Consider the following 20,770-nt stretch of genomic DNA (forward strand, 5'->3'; position numbering starts at 1 on the left):
GTAGGACATTGGAGCAAAATGTCTTTCTCGCAGTATTAACCTACATTGTTGTCATGTGGAATATTTTGGAAAAATTCTAAATATGCATTAAGCCAAAACACTTTACTGTTGTGCTGAGAGCTTAATTTGTTATCTTAAATTTCTCTCACTGCTACCACCGTAATGGCAGACCTGTAATTGTAATCACCAGTATTTCACCCTCCTGTTACATAGCTCAAAATGCTATCTTCGGATACAAAATTTTGAATCTGTACTATTTACTCGCTGTTGCTCCATATCCCTGAAACCCTGACCTAAAAACAATTGATCGATCTCCGTATTGAAAGCTCCAATTGTCCCGATATCCACAGCATTTTGGGGGAGAGAATTCCAGATTTCCACCACCCTTTGTGTGGAAAAATTGCTTCCTGATTTCCCTCCTAAATGGCCTAGCTCTAATTTTAAGATTATGCCCCCTAGTTCTTGTTTCCCCCACCAGTGGAAATAGTTTCTCTGGATCCGCCCTGTTGAATCCGTTTAATATTTTAAATACCTCGATCAGATCACTCCTCAATCTTCTAAACTCAAGGGAATACAAGCAAAGTTTATGCAACCTGTCCTCATAATTTAACCCTCTAAGCCCTGGTATCATTCTGATGAATCTGCACTGCACCCACTCCAAGGAAATCCTTCCTGAGATGTGGTGCCCAAAACTGAACGCAGCACTCTAAATGGGGTCTGACCAAGGCTCTGTACAACAGAGAAGCAAACTTCCTCCCCTTTGGATTCCAGCCTCCTTGAGATAAAGTGTGTATCTATAATTGTACTATTGAGCATTTTTAGTTCAAGTAGACATGGTATGAAATATCACACACCCACCGTTAATGTGACACCACTGAACCTAGGTTCTATTTTGCCAGCCTTTGAAATGGATACATTACATGAGGACCTGAACAGAATACTCAACCTGCATCATTGACTGAATTTTGTTAACAGTTCCTAATCTCAGCTGGGATATGGGTGAGACTATAGAGACAGTGGTAAGAGGAGAGGACAGATTTATTCAGGCAAAGGGAGGGGAACAATAACAGTCAACATGAATCATTTGGTACACTAACTGATGTTCAGTCAGGAGCACCATAGGCAGAGGCTTGAGCATGCAGAAAAACTGATCAGGTTGTATTGACGATATAACTCCAGTCCAAATGACAGGTGAATTTTGGAGGGCTAGCTCACTGGTTGTGTATTTTTAAGCCGTTGAGATGTTTTTTTTATTGAGACCATATTGCTGATGGTTTTGAAGTATCTTCACAAAGTTTAAGATGAGGTTGTCTATATGGACTGCTGTTTGTGTAGAATGGTTGGATGTGTATGAGTACATGTGTATGAGTGCATGGGATGCAGCATCTGAAGCAGCCTGCACTGCGCTATTCTGGTCATGGTGCAGAATGTCAGCAATGGAGACCATGGAGAAAACAAGATCACGAGGTAGCAGGATGCAAAGAATTATGGTGGGCAATAATCTGAGAGGTAGAAGGATGAATGGAAGAAAGAAAATAAGAATAGATGGAGAAGGAGTAGAACAGAAAATAATTCATTCATTTTCACCAAGATAATTTTTGGTGGGGTGGGTTTAATGGATTTTATCAACTTTACTGCAGAAGGAGAAATTATGCCTCATGTTTGTGACCATTTCTCACTGAGGAGAACACTTCAATAGTTAGAAACTAAGTTAGTGGCACATGAATCTTGGAAAATAGTGACAGGTTCAGAACAGATTCACTGCTATTGTGAGTACATGTATGGTATAAAGGAAAGCAGAATTCAGAAGTAATTTGATGTCAGAAGTTATGTCCATGAAAGCTTCCCAGTAAATGCAAATATAGCTGAGAGGTTTTGTTCTTTCCCTCTGGAAACAGCACTGAGTGTAGCAGAGGTATTGCAGGTAACTGGGTTAAGCCATTCCTGTGTGAACAATACAAATAGAGTTGAATGGCAGACTCTATTGCAGGTTAAAGAACAAGGACAAAGGAACATAGGAACAGGAGTAGGCCATTCAGCCCCTCGTGCCTGCTCCATCATTTGATCTTCTGTGATCTAACTCCCTATACCTGCCTTTGGCCCATATCCCTTAATACCTTTGGTTGCCAAAAAGCTATCTATCTCAGTTTTAAATTTAGCAATTGAGCTAGTATCAATTGCCGTTTGCGGAAGAGAGTTCCAAACTTCTACAACCCTTTGTGCGTGGAAATGTTTTCTGATCTCGCTCCTGAACGACTGTGCCCCCTGCTCCTAAATTCCCCAACCAACGGAAATAGTTTATCTCCATCCACCCTATCCGTTCCCCTTAATATCTTATAAACTTCGATCAGATCACCCCTTAACCTTGAAACTCTAGAGAATAAAACCCCAATTTGTGTAATCTCTCCTCGTAACTTAACCCTTGAAGTCCGGGTATCATTCTAGTAAACCTACGCTGCACTCCCTCCAAGGCCAATATGTCCTTCCGAAGGTGCGGTGCCCAGAACTGCTCACAGGACTCCAGGTGTGGTCTCACCAGGGTTTTGTATAACTGCAGCATAACTTCTGCCCCCTTGTACTCTAGTCCTCTGGATATAAAGGCCAGCATTCCATTAGCCTTCTTGATTATTTTCTGCACCTGTTCATGACACTTCAATGATCCATGTACCTGAACCCCTGAGTCCCTTTGGACATCCACTGTTTTTAACTTTTTACCATTTAGAAAGTACCCTGTTCTATCCTTTTTTGATCCAAACTGGATGACCTCACATTTGTCTACATTGAATTCCATTTGCCACAATTTTGCCCATTCACCTAAACTATCAATATCGCTTTGTAATTTTATGTTTTCATCAACACTGCTCACAATGCCACCAATCTTTGTGTCATCGGCAAACTTCGATATGAGACTTTCTATGCCTTCATCTAAGTCGTTAATAAATATTGTGAATAATTGAGGCCCCAAGACAGATCCCTGCGGGACTCCACGAGTCACATCCTGCCAATGCGAGTACCTACCCATTATCCCTACTCTCTGTCGCCTTTCGCTCAGCCAACTTCCTAACCAAGTCCGTACTTTTCCCTCGATTCCATGGGCTTCTATCTCAGCTAACAGTCTCTTATGTGGGACCTTATCAAATGCCTTCTGGAAGTCCATATAAATAACATCCATTGACATTCTCCTGTCCACTACTTTAGTCACCTCTTCAAAAAATTCAGTCAGGTTTGTCAGGCATGACCTACCTTTCACAAATCCATGCTGGCTTTCTCTGATTAACTGAAAATTCTCGAGGTGTTCGGTCACCCTATCCTTAATTATAGACTCCAGCATTTTCCCCACAACAGATGTTAGGCTAACTGGTCTATAATTCCCTGGTTTCCCTCCCTCTCCTTTCTTAAAAAGCAGAGTGACATGTGCAATTTTGCAATTTTGAGGGACAGTTCCTGAATCTGGAGAACTTTGAAAGATTGTAGTTAGGGCATCTGCAATGTGCTCACCTACTTTCTTTAAAACCCTGGGATGGAAACCATCTGGTCCTGGGGATTTGTCACTCTTTAGTGCTATTATGTTCTTCATTACTGTTGCTTTACTTATGTTAATTTTATTGAGTCCCTGTCCCCGATTCAATATTAGTTTTCTTGGGATTTCCGGCATGCTATCCTCTTTTTCGACTGTAAATATTGATGCAAAGTAATTGTTCAACATGTCCGCCATTTCCCCATTGTCAATAACAATATCCCCACTTTGTTTTTAAGGGGCCAACACTGCTCCTGACCACCCTCTTTTTCCTAATATAACTATAAAAGTTCTTTGTATTGGTTTTGATATCCCTTGCAAGTTTCTTTTCATACTCTCTTTTTGTAGCCCTTACAATCTGTTTTGTGACCCTTTGTTGATCTTTGTATCTTTCCCATTCGCCAGGATCTGTGCCATTTTTTGCCTTTTTGTATGCCCTTTCCTTATGTCTTACACTGTCCCTTACCTCTTTAGTTGTCCATGGCTGTTTTTTTTGGCGAGTAGAGTTCTTGACCCTCGGGTATAAACTGATTCTGTATCACGTTAAATGTTTCTTTAAACATTTCCCACTGATCATCAGTCGTTTTACCCATTAACAGATTTGCCCAGTTTACTGTGGACAGTTTCTGTCTCATCCCATTGAAGTCGGCCTTGCCCGAGTCTAGAATCTTAGCAGCTGATTCACTTTTTTCCCTTTCAAACACGTTGAACTCAATCATGTTATGATCACTATTGGATAGATGTTCACGCACAGTTAAGCCGTTAACTAAATCTGGTTCATTACTCCTTACTAAATCTAGTATGGCTTGCCCACTTGTTGCCTCTAGGTCATACTGCTGTAGAAAACTATCCCGGACACACTCAAGAAATTCACTACCTTTCTGACAGTTGCTAGTCTGCTTGTCCCAATCTCTGTGAAGGTTAAAGTCCCCCATTAAGACCACTATGCCTTTCTTACACGCTTGTCTAATCTCTGCATTTATACAATCTAGCACTTCAGAGCTGCTGCCAGGGCTCCTATATACAACTCCCACTATAGTCTTAGATCCTTTCCTATTTCTCAATTCAACCCATAAGGTCTCTGTTGGCTGCTTACCTCTCATTATATCCTCCTTTATCATTGAAGTGATTTCATCTCCAATCATTAAGGCTACTCCTCCCCTTCTTCCATTTTCCCTATCTCTCCTGTGGACCTTATAACCTGGTATATTTAGTTCCCAATCCTGACCATCCTGCAGCCAAGTCTCAGTAATAGCTATCATGTTATACCCTCCAATTTGAATTTGAACCTGTAGTTCATTTAATTTATTCCTTATACTCCGTGCATTTGTGTATCGAACTCTTAGTTGGGCCACACACCCTAGACTGACCTTCAGCTTTGATGCTGGGTTAATCGCCTTACGCCTTCTAGTTTTTATTTTATCTGTCGTGCCTAAAGTACACTTTCTTTCCGCTGCTCTACGCTTTTCCCTTTCACTTGTTCTTGAACAACTGTTTGTACTATTTGTATTGTAGATTTCCCCTGGGTCTTCCCCTCTCTTGCTGCTCTCAACTTTATTCCCTTCTGACTCCCCGCTCAGGTTCCATCCCCCTGCCACTCTAGTTTAAACCTTCCCCAACAGCACTAGCAAACACCCCCGCGAGGACATTGGTCCCGGTCCTGCTCGGGTGTAACCCGTCCCGCTTGTACAGGTCCCACCTTCCCCAGAACCGGTCCCAATGTCCCAGGAATCTAAATCCCTCCCTCTTACACCATCCCTGCAGCCACGCATTCATCCTGTCTATTCACCTGTTCGTATACTCACTAGTACGTGGCACTGGTAGTAATCCTGAGATCACTACGTTTGAAGTCCTGCTTTTTAATTTATCTCCTAACTCCTTAAATTCACCTTGCAGGACCTCATCCCTTTTTTTACTTATGTCGTTGGTACTGATATGGACCACAGCTACTGGCTGTTCACCCTCCCCCTCCAGAATGCCCTGCAGCCGCTCCGTGACATCCTTGACCCTAGCACCAGGGAGGCAACATACCATCCTGGAGTCACGTTTGCGGCCGCAGAAACACCTATCTGTTCCCCTTACAATTGAATCCCCTATCACTATAGCCCTGCCACTCTTCTTCCTCCCCTCCTGTGCAGCAGAGCCACCCGTGGTGCCCCGAACTTGGCTCTTGCTGCTTTCCCCTGATAAGCCATCTCCCTCAACAGTATCCAAAGCAGAATATCTGTTACCTTCGCACAAATCTGACTATATTATTGAATTTTGGTAAATGCAAAGCGTGTTTGCATTTTATATATGCAAAGAAAAAACTAAATAGTTGAACTCAAAATCTGGCTTTCCCCACTGAACCATACAGACCAGAAGGTCCCCAGTTCAATTCGCAGGCTGATCAGCTGAGGTGGCATTACGGGCACTACAGTTGACTTTAGTGCCCCTTTGCTAGAGAGGGGAGAATCAGTCCGGGTGTCCTATCCTGATTTGATTTCTCAAAAGCTCTCTTAAATAGCCTTTCCACCTCCACTCTTCACAAAACTTTAGCTAATCCCATATTGTGCATCCCAAAAGCCCTTCCATACAAAGTCCCACACACATTTGGCCCTGATATTTGCGGGGATGTGTGGGGGGACCCTGGGAATGCGGAGGCCCTGCAAAATTTAACTGCAGGACCTCATTTTCATTTTTTTTTATTCTGTTCCCGGCAGCCGGCCAGATTGAGAGGGTTGGTGGGGGGTGTCGGATCGGGAGGGAGGGAGGGGACCTGGAGGGCTCGCAAGTTTGTGTGGGGGGTTGGTGTTTTGGCCAATTGCAGCAGAAGATTTGCTTGAGGGGCCGGGGGGAAGCACCACCTACTCCTGGTGCACAAGCAATAGCCTAATAGGCGCTACCTGCTTGATCCAGCTCCCTTCAGCTGACAGGTTTCCCAACCCCTGGGAAACCAGGCCGGCCAGCATTAAATTCAAAATGGCTGCCAAAAGCTGAGGAACGGAGGCTCATTAACATATTGTAATGACGGACCCTCCTCTCCAGAGCGGGTTATTCAGGTGCCCCCAAACCTGCCACAGTTAAAATAGAAGTTTCGCAATGGGTTGTGATCGGGTTTTACATGTTTTCCGATTCAACCCCACCGACCCCCCCCTCCCGCCTGTCGTGAGGAGGTTATTTCCATCCTTGCCCAACTCTACTGGCTCCTTTGCCCAGCTATTTCAAATTTGATCCTCAATCTCATTTTCAAATTTAGTCGTCATATCAGTCCACCCTGTTTGGGAAATCAGAGACTATTAGTTCAAGCATTACGCCTCTGTGCTCTGGAATTCTAAAATGCACTCTCCCTGCCTTCAAAAACCATCTAAAAATCCATCTCTTTGAAAGTGACTTTGGTCACTTTGCTGAAGTTCCTTTTCTATCTGCTCAGTGCCCATGTTGCTTCATTGTAAAATGCTTGGATATGTTCTTTTATGAGGAGCTCAATATAAATGTAAGTGGCAGTAGTTTCATTGATGTCCTTTTAAAAATAAATATCCAAGACTGCACTGGGTATTCCAAATGTGGCCTCACCATTGATCTATACAAGCCTAGAATAATTTGTTTCAACTTAATAAAGTGCCTTCAAAGTACCTCCTCGTATTTGATTAGCTTTGTAGTTGACAACTTGACATGGGCTGGAAACTTTTAGTGAATGCTCTGTAATTACACCTAAATCCGTTTCCTTCTCCATCTTCACTGGGCTTTAAGATAGGACCGCTTCATCATGTGCATATTTATCCACATTCAAATCCATCTACGATTCTTTAGTTCAGATCAGCAAATTTTATAATATCACAACAAGTATTCCTTTCCATATCATTTATAAATAATATGAACACCAGAAGACTCACAACAAACATCTGCAAAACTCCTCTAGTCAAATAGCCATAAGCCTTCATCTTAAAAGACTCAAGGTACAACTTTCTCAAATGCCTTATGAGAGTCCAGGTTAATTATTTCCATGGATGACCGTTGTAACTAATTTAATTATATCCACAAAGAATCCGAGCAGATTTCAAAATTTGATCTATTGATTCAGGATCCATGCTGATAATTATGACTTCTGTGTTTTATGCAATCATTGATAGCATTCCACAAGATAGTGTCAAGGCTTTTGCCCTGTACAGATATTGAGCAAACTGTCTGACAACCAAGTTCATTCCTCAGGATAGCATCATTATCCTCCAGTACACAGGTACAGCTCATGTATTTATGAACTCCTAAAAATATTTACCAGTCTTTGGGGTTTCCTTCACGATGTTAAATTGTATCCCAACTCCCCAGGTGCCTTGCAGACAATTAACTATTTGCATTGCTCCATAATACTTGCTTACCTCTAAATATGTTACACATTCTTGAGCCAAAAGACTAGGTCCAAAATGTGTTTACTGCTTTATTTGTGAGAAATCCATTTAACATATCTGCCGTCTCCATATTATTTCTACCCAATTTATCTCTTTGAGGAACTGGATCTGATCTACTACTTAAGCTAAAATATTTATTTGTTCCTCTCTTGCTGATATTGACAATCTGCTTTTCTATTGGACCCTTGTATCTTCTAAACTCATTTGAACTAGCTTTTGTATGACTGACAGTCCTTCGCGTTCTCCACTATCTTCAATATATTTTAAAGTATTTCTGCTTTGCCTTTTTCATTCCCTCTATCCAACCACTGTGGTATATTCGCTGATCCTGCAAACACTAAATCTAATATGACATCCACCCAGTACCTCTAGCTTCTACCCACATTGCCTCTCTGGAGCCCTTTGTGTTATATTAACCCTTTTGATGATCATTCCTTATCAATAAAGCTCCTGCCCACCTTATTAACAGTGTCTATCTTTTTTTCTAGTTCTTCCTTCCTTCCCTCTATCCCTGTTTCTCAGAGATGAAAGAAATCCTTTCCACGTGGATCTCCATGTAGCCAACCAGCGAGACCTACCAGAACTCACTAAATAATGCAAGCTAAAACTTAAGGTTACCCTCACACTGTGTTGCAAAATTTGCGCTGCAGGTGATATCACATCTACTGCACTGAATTTTCACAGCAGTCAATGTGGTGACTCCAAAACAGTGGTTACAGTGAAGACTCTTGCTGAAACTAAGACTGTTTGAAAGGGTGATTAATGATCCCTCTGTAAACCTGAAAATATCAGAATTTCAACTGTATACTTAAAACTAGGTATTATGGTATGGTTTTAACCGGTTTACAATGGATGGTGGGCAATTTTAATCTAAAACAGGCAGGCTTAAAGTACATGAATTCTGTATTGTGAGTTGTGGAAATAGAACCTAAATACATTGTACATCTGTTGACTGCAGCTGTCCACAGTTCCAATGGAACTAGTGTGCTAATCACATGTATCAGTGCCCTTCATCCAAGATTACCATAGAATGCTCAAACACAGCTGACCAAAGTTCACTGTAGTTCAGGACAGCTGTGTGCAGTATCTAAGCTGGTATCACACAGCTGCTCTTCTGCTGTTCCAAAGATAATGTGTTGTGGCCTTTATAGAGGCAGATGGGTATCCAAGGTTGAATCTTTTCAGTGCAACCAGATGGAGTACAGTGGTGTTCTGTTGATCAGAGGAATTATTGCCCATCCAATGCTGATCGGTATTCGCTTTTTGGAATCTTCTTCATCCTGTCATCCACAGAGCTCATCAACTCAGCCTTCTGGATAAATTGCATGATAAGCACACCCTCAATTTTTTTTTGTCATGGTGGGTGGAGTCACAGATGACCTCCTGCAAGGCCCAAATCCTGTTCATATTTTCCTCAGCTCTTAGTAGGTTCTCTGTTCCTCATGTCATATTTTCCCTATTTCTGAAGCCAAATCCTTTAGAGAGGATCACTATAGTTTAATTGTATTTTTATCTGTTGTTGGTTTTTATTGTGTTTAGTTTAGCATCTGGAGTCCTCATATGGAAATTCAGCATTGGTTGATTTGAATTTTCAGAGGACTGAACAGACAAATTTTTATAAGAACTATGACAAGTGCTTAGTTCTCTCGCCGACAAATAGTGAGCACAAGAATTCAGAGATGGAATACCTGAAATGGTCAGACAACCATGGAGTTTTGCAAAAATAGCTTTGCTCAGAGAAAAGCATCCACTTGCTTCCTTTGATATGGTTGGGTATCTCTCAAAATAAAACAGAAATTGGTAACCCAACAGACCTCTTGAACCATGACTCTAAATGAGTCCTTAGATTCAATTTTAGCAAAGCAAACAAAAATAGAACTCAAAGGCACTATCAGAGGGGTATAGCTTGCAAACCCAGTCCCGCAAAACAAAGCGACAGGCACATATCCTGCAGAAAGAAGCAACCCAGACACCCAATTATCTTCAGTTGCCAGTTCGATCATGAGGTGCAGTTACAGTGTTGAAATCCAACATCTAAAGCAACTGGATTTTAAATAAGTCTGTAAAAGCCGACAATATTGCCACTGTTCAGCCTCTAAATCCACAAATTAGTGCCACCTAATCAATAGCTATCTCATCTGACTTTTCAGCTAGCCAGGTGTTAAGAGCCAGCAACCTAAACTAATGGGTCATTGTTTAACAAAGCATGAAGAACTCGGGCTGAGTTCAGTAAACATTTTAAGAGCTGTCCAAGTTAGAAATAAAAAATGAAACACAGATTTATAAAACTGTGAAGTAACTGGAAAGCTGCTCAGTGATTGAATGTGCAAATGAGAAGAGCATACTGTTGGTTATAACGCCAGCGCTTTGTCCGCAGACACTTTATATAGTTGAACCACACATTTCTACCTGCACCTATATTTAGACGATTAGCTTGTCAGGGCACCCAGCTAGAACTGTACCAGGCAAACAGTTCAACAGATGTGCAATACCTTCCAGGAATTGGTCTTTGTAGTCAACCATGTGATATCTCAACCGAATCCTGCATGGAACCTGATATGTTGGGCTGAAATTCTGCACAATCCATGGAAGGCTGTTCCTACATCTCCAGTCAATGATGAGCTTCCTTGTTGATTCAGGACAGTGCATCTGATTGGAAGTTGGACAGTTTCTTCTTTTCCTAGACATGGAAGTTAGTGTGCATGTTTCTCTGATCTCCTGGCTGCTGCAGAAACCGACTCAAGTGAAACTGGCCATTTCTGCTGTGGTTTTCAAGCGAAGTCTGCAGATGGTATCTGCTCTTGCAGCTAGGGGTGACGGGAAGAATTAAAGTCTACACCCGGAACCAGAGCTCTTCTGATTGACAGCAAGATCTTTCTCCAGCGGGATTTGATACTTTGATTAGTTCTTGTAAAACATCTACATATAGAGGAATTTAGGAATTGCTAGATAAAAAAGCCTATCTAGTATGGTCTATCTGAAAGGTCCATCTAGTATGCTTTTTATCATTCTGGTAATCGCGTGATACAACTTTAATGGAGATATTGACTAATCATAGCAATCAGTCTCTATCAATTAGTCAAAACAGTCCCAGACATAATGTGAGGAAAATCCCAGTGGGAGAGAGGTTTGGGAGTACCCCAGGGCTCAAATTACTCGCATACTATATCCCAAAATGTTATTTTCTGAAAACATGCAATACAAAATGGAAAAGGTTTGTTGAATTGCGTGCCACCAAGTTAGCTCTCCAGGGTGTGAGACGATCCGTTTTTAGAGTATCCACACCATTTATTTGAACTGGGATTAAAGCCAGTTCTATTCTTGAAGGTGCTGCCACTATCATGGCTTTTCATGAAGCACTTGCTGGGGGACATCTTTTGGTATCTCATTTCATGGAGACTATCTGTAAACTACATTGACATAGACTACCCTTTGTTCCAAATTGCAATCACATTGTAGTTCTTCATAAAATAATGTGCCTGTTGCTTGTTTCTCTCTGAATGTGATATTTAAAATTTTTCACATGGGCAGCAGCAGAGTTAGCAACAGTTTTGGCTCTGAGTTAGTGAATGACAGGTCTTAATTATAGATCAGTTTTCATTGATTAAATGAAGATAAAGTAGTTTTCCCCAAGGTTGTATCCTAGTTTTATTTTCAATCAAGAAGTCATTCCTTTACTGTATCCTCCGCCACGTCAATCAAAAATATACCACAAGCTTCGCTGTGTCGCTGTTTGCAAAGCTCTAAGTTTTTTATGTTCACCAAACTTGGGAATTTAGGAATTCCGTACAGCTGTGCTTTTGACAGACCTGGTTTGGCAGCAGGGTTTTTAGATAGACCATACGAGATCGACTTTATCAACGGGGGTGTCCCTCCTCCCAGATTCTGTACTGCTTTGGTGTGTGAAGAAGAAAGATGGATTACTTACTTTGTAGGGCCGTCTTCATTTCAATGATTGCTGTTCATCACAAAATTGGCTCAGTGGCAGGAAGCAAAGGGTAATGGTCGACGGGTGTTTTTGCGAGTGGAAGGCTGTTTCCAGTGGGGTGCCGCAGGGCTCAGGACCAGGTCATTTGCTTTTTGTGGTATACATTAACGATTTGGACTTAAACGTAGGGGACATAATTAAGAAATTTGCGAATGACACAAAGATAGGCCGTGTGGTTGATAGTGAGGAGGAAAGCTGTAGACTGCAGGAAGATATCAATGGACTGGTCAGGTGGGCAAAAAAATGGCAAATGGAGTTCAATCTGGAGAAGTGTGAGGTAATGCAATTGGGGAGAGCAAATAAGGCAAGGGAATACACGATAAATGGGAGGATACTGAAAGGTGTAGAGGAAGTGAGGGACCTGGGAGTGCACATCCACAGATCCCTGAAGGTAGCAGGACAGGTCGATAAGGTGGTTAAGAAGGCATATGGAATGCTTTCCTTTATTAGCTGAGGCACAGAATATAAAAGCAGGGATGTTATGCTGGAACTGTATAAAACACTAGTTAGGTCACAGCTTGAGTACTGTGTACAGTTCTGGTCGTCACATTACAGGAATGATGTAATTGCACTAGAGGGTGCAGAGGAGATTTACGAGGATGTTGCCAGGACTGGAGAATTTTAGCTATGATGACAGATTGGATAGGCTGGGGTTGTTTTCCTTGCAACAGAGGAGGCAGAGGGGTGATTTGATTGAAGTGTACAAAATTATGATGGGCCTAAATAGAATGGATAGGGAGGACCTATTTCCCTTAGCGAAGGGGTCAATAACCAGGGGGTATAGATTTAAAGTGATTGGTAGAAGGATTAGAGCGGAAATGAGGAAAAAATTTTTTCACCCATAGGGTGGTGGGGGTCTGGAACTCACTGCCTGAAGGGGTGGTAGAGGCAAAAAGCCTCAACTCATTTAAAAAATACCTGGTTGTGCACCTGAAGAGCCGTGACCTGCAGGGCTACGGACCAAATGCGGGAAAGTGGGATTAGGCTGGGTGGCTCGTTTCTCAGCCGGCGTGGACACGATGGGCCGAATGGCCTCCTTCTGTGCTGTAAATTTTCCATGATTTTATGATCACACACTATGAGCCTTCCAAACCATTCTTTCAAGCCCTGCTAGGTTCTTATTTAGTCTGGTTATGGATTTTATTTCAAAGTTGGTTTAGATTAGCTTCAGGTCAAAATGAACTGGTGCAATCACAAAGGTTCTCAGGAATGATATGACCTGTGAGTTAGAGGATCCACGTGACTCCATCCTACATGATACCATGATAAAACAACATTTTGAACATGCTTAGCACATCCATAGAATCACAGAACCATAGAAAAGGTACAGCACAGAAGGGGGCCATTTGGCCCATCGTGTCCGTGCCAGCTCGAAGAACAACCAGGTGCCCATTCTAATCCCACCTTCCAGCATCCGGTCCGTAGCCCTGCAGCTTACAGCACTTTAGGTGCTGGTCCAGGTACTTTTTAAAAGAGTTGAGGGTCCCTGCCTCTACCACCAATTCGGGCAGCGAGTTCCATACACCCACCACCCTCTGGGTAAAAAAGTTTTTCCTCATGTCCCCTCTAATCCTTCCACCAGTCAGCTTAAATCTATGTCCTCCAGTTCTTGAACTCTCCGCTCGGGGAAACAGGTACTTCCTGTCTACTCTATCTGGGCCCCTCATAATTTTGTACACCTCAATCAAGTCTCCCCTCAGCCTCCTCTGTTCCAAGGAAAACAATCCCAGCCTATCCAATCTCTCCTCGTAGCTCCAATTTTCAAGCCATGGCAACATTCTTGTAAATCTTCTCTGCACTCTCTCTAAAGCAATTACGTCCTTCCTGTAATGTGATGACCAAAACTGCGCACAGTACTCCAGCTGTGGCCTTACCAGGGCTTTATGCAGTTCCATCATTACATCCCTGCTTTTGTATTCTATACCTCGGCTAATAACTGAGAGCATTCCGTATGCCTTCTTCACAACCTTATCTACCTGTACTGCCACCTTCAGGGACCTGTGCACATGCACTCCAAGGTCTCTCACTTCCTCTGCCCCTCTCAATGTATTCCCGTGAACTGCGTATTCCCTTTTACTGTTTGCCCTCCCGAAGTGCATTACCTCACACTTCTCCGGGTTGAACTCCATTTGCCACTTTTCCGCCCACTCCACCAACCCATTGATATAATCTTGGAGTCTACAGCTATCCTTTTCACTATCAACTACATGGCCAATTTTTGTGTCGTCTGCAAATTTGCCAATCATGCCCCCTACATTCAAGTCCAAATCATTTAAGATATACCACAAACAGCAAGGGACCCAACACTGAGCCCTGTGGCACACCACTGGAAATGAATTTCCATTCGCAAAGACATCCATCGATTTTTACCCTTTGTTTTCTGTTACTGAGCCAATTTTGGATTCAATTTGCCACATTTCCCTGTATCCCTTGGGCTTTTACCTTTCTGACCAGTCTGCCATGTGGGACCTTGTCAAATGCCTTACTAAAATCCATGTAGACAACATCCACTGCACTACCCTCATCAATCCTCCTTGTCACTTCCTCAAAGAATTCAATCAGATTTGTAAGGCATGACCTTCCCTGAACAAATCCATGCTGACTATCCCTGATTAAACCATGCCTTTCCAAGTGACAGAATCAATTCTGAGAGATAGGATAAACGAATAGTTTGCCCACCACTGTGGTAAGACTGGTTTCTCTAGAACCAATCAAATTTGACTAAGTTCCTACAGTGTATGAAGAATGAAGGTTAGAACAACAACTTGCACTTATAAATGCTTTTAATGTAGAAAAACTTTCCAAAGCGCTTGACAGATGTGTAATCAAAAAATGGACACCAAGCCAAAGGAGGAGATAATTTGTTTTTACTGGAAATTACCCAGAGAATTGCACTCATTTTAATTATTGCAAAGGCTTGACAGTTTGGCAATCCAACACATCAGTGAATTGCAGCACAGAATGGGAAGCCCAGATTGAAATCCCAGCATAAATTGGCATTTGTATTTGGGCTCTTTCTCTCCCCCTTTCCGAAGCATTGATATTAAGTTACTGATTTTGGCCTGGTTGATAAGGAGATAAAATTGACAAGGATTCAACCTTGGATCGCACTTCCAAATCCATTAATGCTCCAGCTCTGTGAGATTAACAAGAATAGAGTATTTTAGTTTTATTCAGAGAATGCAGAATGAATTCAGAGAACATGTGTTATGTAAAATTTCTCCATTCTGCTGTTGAAAATGCAGAATTACCAATTGACTTATTGAACATTCAATCCTTAAATTTACTGGGAGATACAGTAGGTTAGCACACAGTCTTTTTTTCAATTTTCTCTTTCCTTTTCTGAAACTGGTGATCGTAGCTGGGATATGGTTCTATGGAAGGCCTTGCAGAACTACTCTAGTAACTGTTCTTCACGTTGAACCTAAACAGTGAATCTCAGTCGACTATTTAACCGTGGAGAGCTTCACAGAGCCCAATCCTATCATAGCCTGACACTGCATAGCAATCAGAAGCAGAACCCTGACTGATTTTTCCCTTCACTAACCTGTGGGGACTGGGGCCAATAATGCTCCAGCTGCTATTCTGGCTGTGGTCAATTAAGTCTGAACAGATCAGGTCCTTTGGGTCTGTATAATTTAGTGTTAGACCAGTTGACATCTTTCCCCATTAGGACATTAGGTAAGCTAACATCTTGTTCTTGGGAAGGCACCTTGGAACCTAGGTTTCGGTTCAGCTTAGACATAAGAACATAAGAAACATAAGAACTAGGAGCAGAAGTAGGCCATACGGCCCCTCGAGCCTGCTCCGTCATTCAATAAGATCGTGGCTGATCTTCTACCTCAATTCCACCCTATCCCCATATCCCTTGATGTCCAAAAATAGACGGATGGGATGGGTTGGGGGTCCCATCTTTTCGACAGCTGGAATTATAAGCACCCGTTAAATAAGGGCTAAACCACCACCCCCCCACCCCCCTCCAAGTGCAGTGCTCTTATGAAGTTGGGGTTAAAGCTCATTAGGGCAGAGTAGGGATAGGATCTTACACTGTATTTAATCTACTGGTCTGAGGTAGTTCAACACTGACACAGGGTATGGAAAGTGGGAAAACATTCCTCACCTTGTTGAGTATAATATTCGTTAAAAATATTGAACCCACCTTTTTAAAATAATGAAACATCTCCTTGAACAATTACTTTTAAAGTTCCATAATCCTGCTACAAGGTCTCCCTGTACATTTCCTTTCAAACTGACAGGCATATATTCCTCGCTGCTACCAGTATCTGCCACTGTGCACATAACCCAGAGAAGCTGTCCTTGTTGCAATGTGAAAAATACTGGGGAACAGAATGATAGCAGGGCTTAAAGGGTTGAGTTATGGGGACAGTTTGCATAAACTGAGCTTGTAGTCCCTTGAGTTTTGAAGGTTTAGGGGTGATCTAATTGAGGTGTTTAAAATTTGATAGGGTAGATTCAGAGAAACTATTTCCTCTGATAACGGAATCCAGATGAAGGGGGTATAATAAAATTAGAGCCAGGTCATTCAGGTGTAAAATCAGGAAGCACTTTTATCACACAAAGGGTATGGAAATCTGGAACTCTTCTCTAAAAGGCTGTGGATGCTGGGGGTCAATTGAAATTTTCAATTCTGAGATTGATAGATTTTTGTTAAGTAAGGGTGTTAAGGGATATGGAGCAAAGGAGTAAATGGAGTTGAGGTACAGATCAGCCATGACCTAATAGAACGGCAGAACAGGCTTGAAGGGCTGAATTGCGAGCTCCTGTTCCAATGTAAAACTAATTTTAATTTTAACAAAGTTAATTTTGTCATTTTTTTTATTAGAGCTTTTAAGTGTTTCTCACAGTGAATTGCTTTTGAAGTACAGTGACCATTACATAGACAAACACAGCTGCCATTCTGCATAGGGAATGTCCCACGTACAGCTGTGAAATAAATGACCTGTTAATCTGTATTTTCGTTCTGTTGAAGGAGAAATGTTGCCAGCTCATTTTAAGGTTTTATCTGAAAGGTAACACCTCTGTCATTGTTGTACCGTAGGGTCAGCCTAGATTATGCGCTCAAGTTCTGGACCAAAATCTTTTGAGTGCTACCAGTGAGCTCTGCTGGCACAGAAGAAGAGCCACATGGTGTGTGTATGGTGCTGCCTAAACCAAGCCTGTGCCATTTATATAAAGTCTGCATCTATCATATGTCTTTGTTTTTTTCAGTTTTCTTCCTGGCACAAGGTTTCTGAACTATGTTGTTCCAGAATTGCTGAGGGAATGATTAAATGAACTGAGGTGGAAAAATTTGGACATCAGCATTTTTATAAACCCCAGAATGGAAAAAATTAGAAGTGTGGACCGTGCACCATGGCAAAACACTGGTTTAGGCTCAGATTTTTCACACAGTGAGTTCCTCTTGATCTCTGCTGGGCCATTATAGGAGGTTCTGAGCAGAAAGAAGGCACTTCCCCAGAGAGAAAAAATCTTGAGAGTAAGTCGTAACCCTTGGCAATCTTCAGCCAAGACTAGCTACAGAATAACACTGATATAAGAGTAGAAGCAGGTCATGGGCGCATAGCCTTCATTTATAAGGAGAAGAAAAATATCTTGACCCTTTTTGAATGTTGATTGTATTATTGACAGATGGAGATGGTTTTCAATGCTGCAAATCCTGTTGGAGTCAGGAATCAATCTACAGCTGAATCAGCAGTATGGAGGTGTCACTGTAATTGCGCATTCACTTAGTGCAGCTACAAAATATCATCTGTAGATATGAGCAAAGCCAAAAATAATAATTAAGTATTGTAGATGATTGTTAATGGCTTGTTGTCAGCCCAGTCAATTTGAACGAGTTTGACGAAATTAATGACTTTTTTGCTTGAATACTCCTGCAAACATCTTGATGAGTAATTTTCTTAGAATTAATGTACTTTGTGTGATGAGATTTATATTCGGACCAAAGTCTTTAATGGTGAATCTAAATTAGCTGTAATTAGTATTGGAGGTTGGAAGTAGTACTTGCATAACTTTCTCCAGCTTTAAAAGGAACATGCCAATGGGCATGAAGGATTGAAGTGTTTAACATAATTAATGCCATTATAGATCTATATTTATTTATATACAGTTTTCTCCTTTCCTGTCTTGAAGATGGTAACTGAAGTTGTGGTATTATTCCATGTGTGGCATCCTCGGTGTGGCATCCTAGGTGTGTGAGCTGGTAGCAGGCTATTTGATAGTTCCCTCACAGCTGAGATCAGTTAATTTTGTATAGAGCAGGAAGAGGTTGCATTGCTGCTGTATCGGGTGTTGGTCAGGCCCCGCCTGGAGAACTGTGTGCAGTTCTGGGAATCTTATCTTATCTTAGAATAGATATTATTACCTTTGAGAACAACTAAGATAACTACTGGTGTCAGTAACTCAAGTTATTGGAAAGATTGAGGAAGTTGGGCTTCTTTCCTTTGAACAGGAAGAGACTTTCAAGAGCTCTAGACGAAGTTTTCAAAATTATGGAGGGAGTTGACAAAGTTGATCAAGGTAAATTGTTCACTTATGATGAAGGGGACACAAATTAAACATTTCATTCGGAATAAGGATGGAACTCTGAACTTTTTAACCTTATTGTGAAATAAATTACCAAGGAAGACCACTGACTGGTATCAAATGACAATTAGATGTGTTTTTGGAAACAAAAGGGATTGAGAGATATGGTAAGCTGACAGGTAGGTGGGGTTAATTGAGAGATATGGTGAGATGACAGGTAGGCGGGGTTAATTGAGAGATATGGTGAGATGACAGGTAGGCGGGGTTAATTGAGAGATATGGTGAGATGACAGGTAGGTGGGGTTAATTGAGAAATATGGTGAGATGACAGGTAGGCGGGGTTAATTGAGAGATATGGTGAGATGACAGGTTGGCGGGGTTAATTGAGAGATATGGTAAGCTGACAGGTAGGTGGGGTTAATTGAGAGATATGGTGAGATGACAGGTAGGTGGGGTTAATTGAGAGATATGGTGAGATGACAGGTAGGCGGGGTTAATTGAGAGATATGGTGAGATGACAGGTAGGTGGGGTTAATTGAGAGATATGGTGAGATGACAGGTAGGTGAAGCTGACATCTTAGAAAGGGACAAGTTTTCTGGGCCGAATGGCTTTTTCCTGTTCCTAAAGATTCTTAGGTTCTTATTTGTCACTTGACTATGAAATTTATGTTACACACCTCAGACTATTGAGAGTTTGTCAAAATGCAATAAATGCTCTTTTGGAAACTTACATTGTAGGATTATGATGCAGAAATAAAATGCATGTCTATTTCAGAATGACTAAATTAATTTAGAATAGTTGTATTACCGATGACATAGTATTACTTGTTACATAGACATAGTATATACATTTCGGTGGGAAGAACGAGGAGAGGCAATATAAACTACAACTCTAAAAGAGGTACAGGAACAGACAGATCTGGGGGTATATGTGCACAAATCATTAAAGGCGGCAGGGCAGGTTGAGAAAGCGGTTAAAAAAGCATACGGGATCCTGGGCTTTATAAATGGAGGCATAGAGTACAAAAGTACAGAAATCATGATGAACCTTTATAAAACACTGGTTCGGCCACAACTGGAGTAGTGTGTCCAAATTTGGCACCGTACTTTAGGAAAGATGTGAAGGCCTTAGAGAGGGTGCAGAAAAGATTTACTAGAATGATTCCAGGGATGAGGGACTTTAGTTACGTGGATAGACTGGAGAAGCTGGGGTTGTTCTCCTTGGAACAGAGATGGTTGAGAGGAGATTTGATAGAGGTATTCAAAATCATGAAGAGTCTAGACAGAGTAGATAGAGAGAAACTGTTCCCATTGGTGGAAGGGTCAAGAACCAGAGGACATAGATTTAAGGTGACTGGCAAAACAGCTAAAGGCGACATGAGGATAAACTTTTTTACACAGCGAGTGGTTAGGATCTGGAATGCACTGCCTGAGGGGGGTGGTGGAGGCAGATTCAGTTGTGGCTTTCAAACAGGAACTGGATAAATACTTGAAAGGAAAAAATTTGCAGGGCTATGGGGATAGGGCGGGGGAGTGGGACTAGCTGGATTGCTCTTGCATAGAGCCTGCATGGACTCAATGGGCCGAATGGCCTCCTTCCATGCTGTAACCTTTCTTTGATTCTACTTTGGTTTTTTACCTTCTGAGACCATTATTAGTTTTTCTCCCAGAAACTGCTTGTACTGTTGGATAGTGTGCAAGAATCCAAGCAAGTGGAATCTGTGTCAGGAAAAGATTAGAGATGCTCATATTTCATTAATGGGTTGTGTGTAGTGTCAATAATGAGCAACAGCATACACAAATAAAACTGGAAATGCATAACAGGTCACTCAGGTACATATGAACAGGAGTAGGCCATTCAGCCCCTCGAGCCTGTTCCACTATTCAATTAGATCATGGCTGATCTGTATCTTGACTCCATCTACTCGCCTTGGTTCCGTAACCCTTGATACATTTGCCTCACAAAAATCTATCAATCTCAGTTTTGAAACTTTCAATTGACCCCTCCCTAGCTTCAACAGCTTTTTGGGAGAGTTCCAGATTTCCACTGTGAAGAAGTGCTTTCTGACAACACCGCTGAACAGCCGAGCTCTAATTTTAAGGTTATGCGCTTTGTACTAGACTCCCCCACCAGAGGAAATAGTTTCACTCTATCAACCCTATCAACTCCTTTTATTATCTTAAACACCTCAATTAGGTCACCCTTCAAGGTCTTCCCTGACCTTCAGGAAGGCCTATCCTTCCTGAGGTGCGGTGCCCAGAACTGAATGGGGTCTAACCGGAACTCTGTACAGCTATAACACAACTTCCACCCCCTTTCTATTCCAGCCC

At 41.8% G+C, this 20,770-nt stretch overlaps 1 pseudogene; it reads left to right on the forward strand.

The window, feature by feature from the left end:
• Positions 1–20,770, forward strand: part of LOC137341921 (breakpoint cluster region protein-like) — a 743,894-nt pseudogene that overhangs the window by 397,163 nt on the left and 325,961 nt on the right.

This window comes from Heptranchias perlo, chromosome 25 (assembly GCF_035084215.1).
Source record: "Heptranchias perlo isolate sHepPer1 chromosome 25, sHepPer1.hap1, whole genome shotgun sequence".
Classification (NCBI taxonomy): domain Eukaryota; kingdom Metazoa; phylum Chordata; class Chondrichthyes; order Hexanchiformes; family Hexanchidae; genus Heptranchias; species Heptranchias perlo.